The sequence below is a fragment of the Triturus cristatus genome, chromosome 11 (assembly GCF_964204655.1).
Source record: "Triturus cristatus chromosome 11, aTriCri1.1, whole genome shotgun sequence".
Classification (NCBI taxonomy): domain Eukaryota; kingdom Metazoa; phylum Chordata; class Amphibia; order Caudata; family Salamandridae; genus Triturus; species Triturus cristatus.
Genome location: NC_140594.1, coordinates 1130650925 through 1130661066, shown reverse-complemented (window position 1 = coordinate 1130661066; position 10142 = coordinate 1130650925).

Below are 10142 nucleotides of genomic sequence, written 5' to 3'. Positions count from 1 at the left end.
ACATACCTACTCCCTGCTGACGAGAGGCAACTACCTTGAAACACGTGTCCAGGGATGGCTAACGCGACATTCATTTTCATTTTAAACTTTTGGCATAGGCGTACCCGCCGACGCTACTTCATGGACCAAAATTCTTTGGGGTAACACGCTGGTAGGACTAGCAGAGTGCGGCCAATCGGATTTTTGTTTATATTCAGGCTCCCTTGAGCCGGTGGGGCTGACGAGCCCATGGCTACGCACCTGCGCGCCTTGAGTGGTACTTTACCTGAGAATATTTTTTGGCAGCCTACGCAGCAACCCTACGCACATACCTACTCCCTGCTGACGAGAGGCAACTACCTCGAAACACGTGTCCAGGGATGGCTAACGCGACATTCATTTTCATTTTAAACTTTTGGCATAGGCGTACCCGCCGACGGTACTTCATGGACCACAATTCTTTGGGGTAACACGCTGGTAGGACTAGCAGAGTGCAGCCAATCGGATTTTTGTTTATATTCAGGCTCCCTTGAGCCGGTGGGGCTGACGAGCCCATGGCTACGCACCTGCGCGCCTTGAGTGGTACTTTACCTGAGAATATTTTTTGGCAGCCTACGCAGCAACCCTACACACATACCTACTCCCTGCTGACGAGAGGCAACTACCTCGAAACACGTGTCCAGGGATGGCTAACGCGACATTCATTTTCATTTTAAACTTTTGGCATAGGCGTACCCGCCGACGCTACTTCATGGACCACAATTCTTTGGGGTAACACACTGGTAGGACTAGCAGAGTGCGGCCAATCGGATTTTTGTTTATATTCAGGCTCCCTTGAGCCGGTGGGGCTGACGAGCCCATGGCTACGCACCTGCGCGCCTTGAGTGGTACTTTACCTGAGAATATTTTTTGGCAGCCTACGCAGCAACCCTACACACATACCTACTCCCTGCTGACGAGAGGCAACTACCTCGAAACACGTGTCCAGGGATGGCTAACGCGACATTCATTTTCATTTTAAACTTTTGGCATAGGCGTACCGGCCGCCGCTACTTCATGGACCATAATTCTTTGGGGTAACACGCTGGTAGGACTAGCAGAGTGCGGCCAATCGGATTTTTGTTTATATTCAGGCTCCCATGAGCCGGTGGGGCTGACGAGCCCATGGCTAAACACCTGCGCGCCTTGAGTGGTACTTTACCTGAGAATATTGTTTGGCAGCCTACGCAGCAACCCTACACACATACCTACTCCCTGCTGACGAGAGGCAACTACCTTGAAACACGTGTCCAGGGATGGCTAACGCGACATTCATTTTCATTTTAAACTTTTGGCATAGGCGTACCCGCCGACGCTACTTCATGGACCAAAATTCTTTGGGGTAACACGCTGGTAGGACTAGCAGAGTGCGGCCAATCGGATTTTTGTTTATATTCAGGCTCCCTTGAGCCGGTGGGGCTGACGAGCCCATGGCTACGCACCTGCGCGCCTTGAGTGGTACTTTACCTGAGAATATTTTTTGGCAGCCTACGCAGCAACCCTACGCACATACCTACTCCCTGCTGACGAGAGGCAACTACCTCGAAACACGTGTCCAGGGATGGCTAACGCGACATTCATTTTCATTTTAAACTTTTGGCATAGGCGTACCCGCCGACGGTACTTCATGGACCACAATTCTTTGGGGTAACACGCTGGTAGGACTAGCAGAGTGCAGCCAATCGGATTTTTGTTTATATTCAGGCTCCCTTGAGCCGGTGGGGCTGAAGAGCCCATGGCTACGCACCTGCGCGCCTTGAGTAGTACTTTACCTGAGAATATTTTTTGGCAGCCTACGCAGCAACCCTACACACATACCTACTCCCTGCTGACGAGAGGCAACTACCTCGTAACACGTGTCCAGGGATGGCTAACGCGACATTCATTTTCATTTTAAACTTTTGGCGTAGGCGTACCGGCCGACTCTACTTCATGGACCACAATTCTTTGGGGTAACACGCTGGTAGGACTAGCAGAGTGCGGCCAATCGGATTTTTGTTTATATTCAGGCTCCCTTGAGCCGGTGGGGCTGACGAGCCCATGGCTATGCACCTGCGCGCCTTGAGTGGTACTTTACCTGAGAATATTTTTTGGCAGCCTACGCAGCAACCCTACACACATACCTACTCCCTGCTGACGAGAGGCAACTACATCGAAACACGTGTCCAGGGATGGCTAACGCGACATTCATTTTCATTTTAAACTTTTGGCATAGGCGTACCCGCCGACGCTACTTCATGGACCACAATTCTTTGGGGTAACACGCTGGTAGGACTAGCAGAGTGCGGCCAATCGGATTTTTGTTTATATTCAGGCTCCCTTGAGCCGGTGGGGCTGACGAGCCCATGGCTACGCACCTGCGCGCCTTGAGTGGTACTTTACCTGAGAATATTTTTTGGCAGCCTACGTAGCAACCCTACGCACATACCTACTCCCTGCTGACGAGAGGCAACTACCTCGAAACACGTGTCCAGGGATGGCTAACGCGACATTCATTTTCATTTTAAACTTTTGGCATAGGCGTACCCGCCGACGGTACTTCATGGACCACAATTCTTTGGGGTAACACGCTGGTAGGACTAGCAGAGTGCAGCCAATCGGATTTTTGTTTATATTCAGGCTCCCTTGAGCCGGTGGGGCTGACGAGCCCATGGCTACGCACCTGCGCGCCTTGAGTAGTACTTTACCTGAGAATATTTTTTGGCAGCCTACGCAGCAACCCTACACACATACCTACTCCCTGCTGACGAGAGGCAACTACCTCGAAACACGTGTCCAGGGATGGCTAACGCGACATTCATTTTCATTTTAAACTTTTGGCATAGGCGTACCCGCCGACGCTACTTCATGGACCACAATTCTTTGGGGTAACACGCTGGTAGGACTAGCAGAGTGCGGCCAATCGGATTTTTGTTTATATTCAGGCTCCCTTGAGCCGGTGGGGCTGACGAGCCCATGGCTACGCACCTGCGCGCCTTGAGTGGTACTTTACCTGAGAATATTTTTTGGCAGCCTACGCAGCAACCCTACACACATACCTACTCCCTGCTGACGAGAGGCAACTACCTCGTAACACGTGTCCAGGGATGGCTAACGCGACATTCATTTTCATTTTAAACTTTTGGCGTAGGCGTACCGGCCGACTCTACTTCATGGACCACAATTCTTTGGGGTAACACGCTGGTAGGACTAGCAGAGTGCGGCCAATCGGATTTTTGTTTATATTCAGGCTCCCTTGAGCCGGTGGGGCTGACGAGCCCATGGCTATGCACCTGCGCGCCTTGAGTGGTACTTTACCTGGGAATATTTTTTGGCAGCCTACGCAGCAACCCTACACACATACCTACTCCCTGCTGACGAGAGGCAACTACATCGAAACACGTGTCCAGGGATGGCTAACGCGACATTCATTTTCATTTTAAACTTTTGGCATAGGCGTACCCGCCGACGCTACTTCATGGACCACAATTCTTTGGGGTAACACGCTGGTAGGACTAGCAGAGTGCGGCCAATCGGATTTTTGTTTATATTCAGGCTCCCTTGAGCCGGTGGGGCTGACGAGCCCATGGCTACGCACCTGCGCACCTTGAGTGGTACTTTACCTGAGAATATTTTTTGGCAGCCTACGCAGCAACCCTACACACATACCTACTCCCTGCTGACGAGAGGCAACTACATCGAAACACGTGTCCAGGGATGGCTAACGCGACATTCATTTTCATTTTAAACTTTTGGCATAGGCGTACCCGCCGACGCTACTTCATGGACCACAATTCTTTGGGGTAACACGCTGGTAGGACTAGCAGAGTGCGGCCAATCGGATTTTTGTTTATATTCAGGCTCCCTTGAGCCGGTGGGGCTGACAAGCCCATGGCTACGCACCTGCGCGCCTTGAGTGGTACTTTACCTGAGAATATTTTTTGGCAGCCTACGCAGCAACCCTACGCACATACCTACTCCCTGCTGACGAGAGGCAACTACCTCGAAACACGTGTCCAGGGATGGCTAACGCGACATTCATTTTCATTTTAAACTTTTGGCATAGGCGTACCCGCCGACGGTACTTCATGGACCACAATTCTTTGGGGTAACACGCTGGTAGGACTAGCAGAGTGCAGCCAATCGGATTTTTGTTTATATTCAGGCTCCCTTGAGCCGGTGGGGCTGACGAGCCCATGGCTACGCACCTGCGCGCCTTGAGTAGTACTTTACCTGAGAATATTTTTTGGCAGCCTACGCAGCAACCCTACACACATACCTACTCCCTGCTGACGAGAGGCAACTACCTCGAAACACGTGTCCAGGGATGGCTAACGCGACATTCATTTTCATTTTAAACTTTTGGCATAGGCGTACCCGCCGACGCTACTTCATGGACCACAATTCTTTAGGGTAACATGCTGGTAGGACTAGCAGAGTGCGGCCAATCGGATTTTTGTTAATATTCAGGCTCCCTTGAGCCGGTGGGGCTGACGAGCCCATGGCTACGCACCTGCGCGCCTTGAGTGGTACTTTACCTGAGAATATTTTTTGGCAGCCTACGCAGCAACCCTACACACATACCTACTCCCTGCTGACGAGAGGCAACTACCTCGTAACACGTGTCCAGGGATGGCTAACGCGACATTCATTTTCATTTTAAACTTTTGGCGTAGGCGTACCGGCCGACTCTACTTCATGGACCACAATTCTTTGGGGTAACACGCTGGTAGGACTAGCAGAGTGCGGCCAATCGGATTTTTGTTTATATTCAGGCTCCCTTGAGCCGGTGGGGCTGACGAGCCCATGGCTATGCACCTGCGCGCCTTGAGTGGTACTTTACCTGAGAATATTTTTTGGCAGCCTACGCAGCAACCCTACACACATACCTACTCCCTGCTGACGAGAGGCAACTACATCGAAACACGTGTCCAGGGATGGCTAACGCGACATTCATTTTCATTTTAAACTTTTGGCATAGGCGTACCCGCCGACGCTACTTCATGGACCACAATTCTTTGGGGTAACACGCTGGTAGGACTAGCAGAGTGCGGCCAATCGGATTTTTGTTTATATTCAGGCTCCCTTGAGCCGGTGGGGCTGACGAGCCCATGGCTACGCACCTGCGCACCTTGAGTGGTACTTTACCTGAGAATATTTTTTGGCAGCCTACGCAGCAACCCTACGCACATACCTACTCCCTGCTGACGAGAGGCAACTACCTCGAAACACGTGTCCAGGGATGGCTAACGCGACATTCATTTTCATTTTAAACTTTTGGCATAGGCGTACCCGCCGACGGTACTTCATGGACCACAATTCTTTGGGGTAACACGCTGGTAGGACTAGCAGAGTGCAGCCAATCGGATTTTTGTTTATATTCAGGCTCCCTTGAGCCGGTGGGGCTGACGAGCCCATGGCTACGCACCTGCGCGCCTTGAGTAGTACTTTACCTGAGAATATTTTTTGGCAGCCTACGCAGCAACCCTACACACATACCTACTCCCTGCTGACGAGAGGCAACTACATCGAAACACGTGTCCAGGGATGGCTAACGCGACATTCATTTTCATTTTAAACTTTTGGCATAGGCGTACCCGCCGACGCTACTTCATGGACCACAATTCTTTGGGGTAACACGCTGGTAGGACTAGCAGAGTGCGGCCAATCGGATTTTTGTTTATATTCAGGCTCCCTTGAGCCGGTGGGGCTGACGAGCCCATGGCTACGCACCTGCGCACCTTGAGTGGTACTTTACCTGAGAATATTTTTTGGCAGCCTACGCAGCAACCCTACACACATACCTACTCCCTGCTGACGAGAGGCAACTACATCGAAACACGTGTCCAGGGATGGCTAACGCGACATTCATTTTCATTTTAAACTTTTGGCATAGGCGTACCCGCCGACGCTACTTCATGGACCACAATTCTTTGGGGTAACACGCTGGTAGGACTAGCAGAGTGCGGCCAATCGGATTTTTGTTTATATTCAGGCTCCCTTGAGCCGGTGGGGCTGACAAGCCCATGGCTACGCACCTGCGCGCCTTGAGTGGTACTTTACCTGAGAATATTTTTTGGCAGCCTACGCAGCAACCCTACGCACATACCTACTCCCTGCTGACGAGAGGCAACTACCTCGAAACACGTGTCCAGGGATGGCTAACGCGACATTCATTTTCATTTTAAACTTTTGGCATAGGCGTACCCGCCGACGGTACTTCATGGACCACAATTCTTTGGGGTAACACGCTGGTAGGACTAGCAGAGTGCAGCCAATCGGATTTTTGTTTATATTCAGGCTCCCTTGAGCCGGTGGGGCTGACGAGCCCATGGCTACGCACCTGCGCGCCTTGAGTAGTACTTTACCTGAGAATATTTTTTGGCAGCCTACGCAGCAACCCTACACACATACCTACTCCCTGCTGACGAGAGGCAACTACCTCGAAACACGTGTCCAGGGATGGCTAACGCGACATTCATTTTCATTTTAAACTTTTGGCATAGGCGTACCTGCCGACGCTACTTCATGGACCACAATTCTTTAGGGTAACACGCTGGTAGGACTAGCAGAGTGCGGCCAATCGGATTTTTGTTAATATTCAGGCTCCCTTGAGCCGGTGGGGCTGACGAGCCCATGGCTACGCACCTGCGCGCCTTGAGTGGTACTTTACCTGAGAATATTTTTTGGCAGCCTACGCAGCAACCCTACACACATACCTACTCCCTGCTGACGAGAGGCAACTACCTCGTAACACGTGTCCAGGGATGGCTAACGCGACATTCATTTTCATTTTAAACTTTTGGCGTAGGCGTACCGGCCGACTCTACTTCATGGACCACAATTCTTTGGGGTAACACGCTGGTAGGACTAGCAGAGTGCGGCCAATCGGATTTTTGTTTATATTCAGGCTCCCTTGAGCCGGTGGGGCTGACGAGCCCATGGCTATGCACCTGCGCGCCTTGAGTGGTACTTTACCTGAGAATATTTTTTGGCAGCCTACGCAGCAACCCTACACACATACCTACTCCCTGCTGACGAGAGGCAACTACATCGAAACACGTGTCCAGGGATGGCTAACGCGACATTCATTTTCATTTTAAACTTTTGGCATAGGCGTACCCGCCGACGCTACTTCATGGACCACAATTCTTTGGGGTAACACGCTGGTAGGACTAGCAGAGTGCGGCCAATCGGATTTTTGTTTATATTCAGGCTCCCTTGAGCCGGTGGGGCTGACGAGCCCATGGCTACGCACCTGCGCACCTTGAGTGGTACTTTACCTGAGAATATTTTTTGGCAGCCTACGCAGCAACCCTACGCACATACCTACTCCCTGCTGACGAGAGGCAACTACCTCGAAACACGTGTCCAGGGATGGCTAACGCGACATTCATTTTCATTTTAAACTTTTGGCATAGGCGTACCCGCCGACGGTACTTCATGGACCACAATTCTTTGGGGTAACACGCTGGTAGGACTAGCAGAGTGCAGCCAATCGGATTTTTGTTTATATTCAGGCTCCCTTGAGCCGGTGGGGCTGACGAGCCCATGGCTACGCACCTGCGCGCCTTGAGTAGTACTTTACCTGAGAATATTTTTTGGCAGCCTACGCAGCAACCCTACACACATACCTACTCCCTGCTGACGAGAGGCAACTACCTCGAAACACGTGTCCAGGGATGGCTAACGCGACATTCATTTTCATTTTAAACTTTTGGCATAGGCGTACCCGCCGACGCTACTTCATGGACCACAATTCTTTGGGGTAACACGCTGGTAGGACTAGCAGAGTGCGGCCAATCGGATTTTTGTTTATATTCAGGCTCCCTTGAGCCGGTGGGGCTGACGAGCCCATGGCTACGCACCTGCGCGCCTTGAGTGGTACTTTACCTGAGAATATTTTTTGGCAGCCTACGCAGCAACCCTACACACATACCTACTCCCTGCTGACGAGAGGCAACTACCTCGTAACACGTGTCCAGGGATGGCTAACGCGACATTCATTTTCATTTTAAACTTTTGGCGTAGGCGTACCGGCCGACTCTACTTCATGGACCACAATTCTTTGGGGTAACACACTGGTAGGACTAGCAGAGTGCGGCCAATCGGATTTTTGTTTATATTCAGGCTCCCTTGAGCCGGTGGGGCTGACGAGCCCATGGCTATGCACCTGCGCGCCTTGAGTGGTACTTAACCTGAGAATATTTTTTGGCAGCCTACGCTGCAACCCTACACACATACCTACTCCCTGCTGACGAGAGGCAACTACATCGAAACACGTGTCCAGGGATGGCTAACGCGACATTCATTTTCATTTTAAACTTTTGGCATAGGCGTACCCGCCGACGCTACTTCATGGACCACAATTCTTTGGGGTAACACGCTGGTAGGACTAGCAGAGTGCGGCCAATCGGATTTTTGTTTATATTCAGGCTCCCTTGAGCCGGTGGGGCTCACGAGCCCATGGCTACGCACCTGCGCGCCTTGAGTGGTACTTTACCTGAGAATATTTTTTGGCAGCCTACGCAGCAACCCTACACACATACCTACTCCCTGCTGATGAGAGGCAACTACCTTGAATCACGTGTCCAGGGATGGCTAACGCGACATTCATTTTCATTTTAAACTTTTGGCATAGGCGTACCCGCCGACGCTACTTCATGGACCACAATTCTTTGGGGTAACACGCTGGTAGGACTAGCAGAGTGCGGCTGTTAGAAAGGGTAGACGGACCGGGAGGGTCGGCCGGGGTCAGGAGGAGAGGTCTCCGGGGAGAGCCGTCTCCAGCGATCGTACAGACAAGTAACTTCCCCCCCACAGACAGATACCACACACGGATAAGGTTCAGTGTTCTTTATAAGCACTTCTTAAGGTACGGTTGAATGGTACAAGGAGGTCTGGACTCAGGGGTCCCCTCGATTCAAGTCTCTCAAAGCAGGGTAAGGGGTAGCGGGACAGTCTGTCTACCAGTCAGGTAGTTCGGATGAGATGATGACTAGCTCACAATCCTCGAGCTTGGTGGTTTAGTTGGTACGGGCCGCGGCAGCGCCAGCAGGTCCCGGTTGAAATGGTCGGTACACGGTCCGCGGCAGCGCCAGCAGGTCCCGGAAAGATGGTCGATGTACGGTCCGCGGCAGCGCCAGCAGGTCCCGGTGAGGATGGTCGTTACAACGGGCCGCGGCAGCGCCAGCAGGTCCCGACGAGGATGGTCGTTACAACGGGCCGCGGCAGCGCCAGCAGGTCCCGACGAGGATGGTCGTTACAACGGGCCGCGGCAGCGCCAGCAGGTCCCGACGAGGATGGATGTTGCAGAAGGCCGCGGCAGCGCCAGCAGGCAGGACGATGGTTCACAAGAGCGGGCTACGGCAGCGCCAGTAGTCCGTCAAGGCTGAGTTCTCTCGGTGTCTCTCGACTCCAGGATACAACTGCCTTCCTGCTCCGGAGTTGCCCCAGTTATAGGGCAGGCGCCCTTTGATGTCCGGACCCTCGCACTTGGAGGTCGGAGGGCCCGGGATGAAGGTGTCCAGACACCCAGCAGGGGGTGGAGCCAGCGCCTGGGGGAGCTGGAGGCGATCGGCTCCTGGCGGGGGAAGAGCTCTTGACACTTCGTTCTCCCATTGACCTGCCAAGTGGTCCGCTCACCTCCTGGGTGGAGGATGGTGCCGGGATGTCGGGGCCGGCCAGGCCCGGGGTTAGGGTCGGGCCGAGGCCACGCGGCCTCGTGGTGCAGGGCCCAAGATGGCGGCTTGAACCGGCCGGGGGAGCCGGTGGGGCTGGGCCCCGTGATGAGTAGAGGTCCGAGGGCAGAAGGTCCGTCGGAAGACGGGGTACAGGTGCTTTTCGTGGGTTATGCCTGGTGGGCCGGAGCTCGGGCCCTGTCGTGCGGGGAGGGAGCAAGCCCTTCGTGTGGCCTGTCCAACAGCTAACGTGACATTCATTTTCATTTTAAACTTTTGGCATAGGCGTACCCGCCGACGGTACTTCATGGACCACAATTCTTTGGGGTAACACGCTGGTAGGACTAGCAGAGTGCAGCCAATCGGATTTTTGTTTATATTCAGGCTCCCTTGAGCCGGTGGGGCTGACGAGCCCATGGCTACGCACCTGCGAGCCTTGAGTGGTACTTTACCTGAGAATATTTT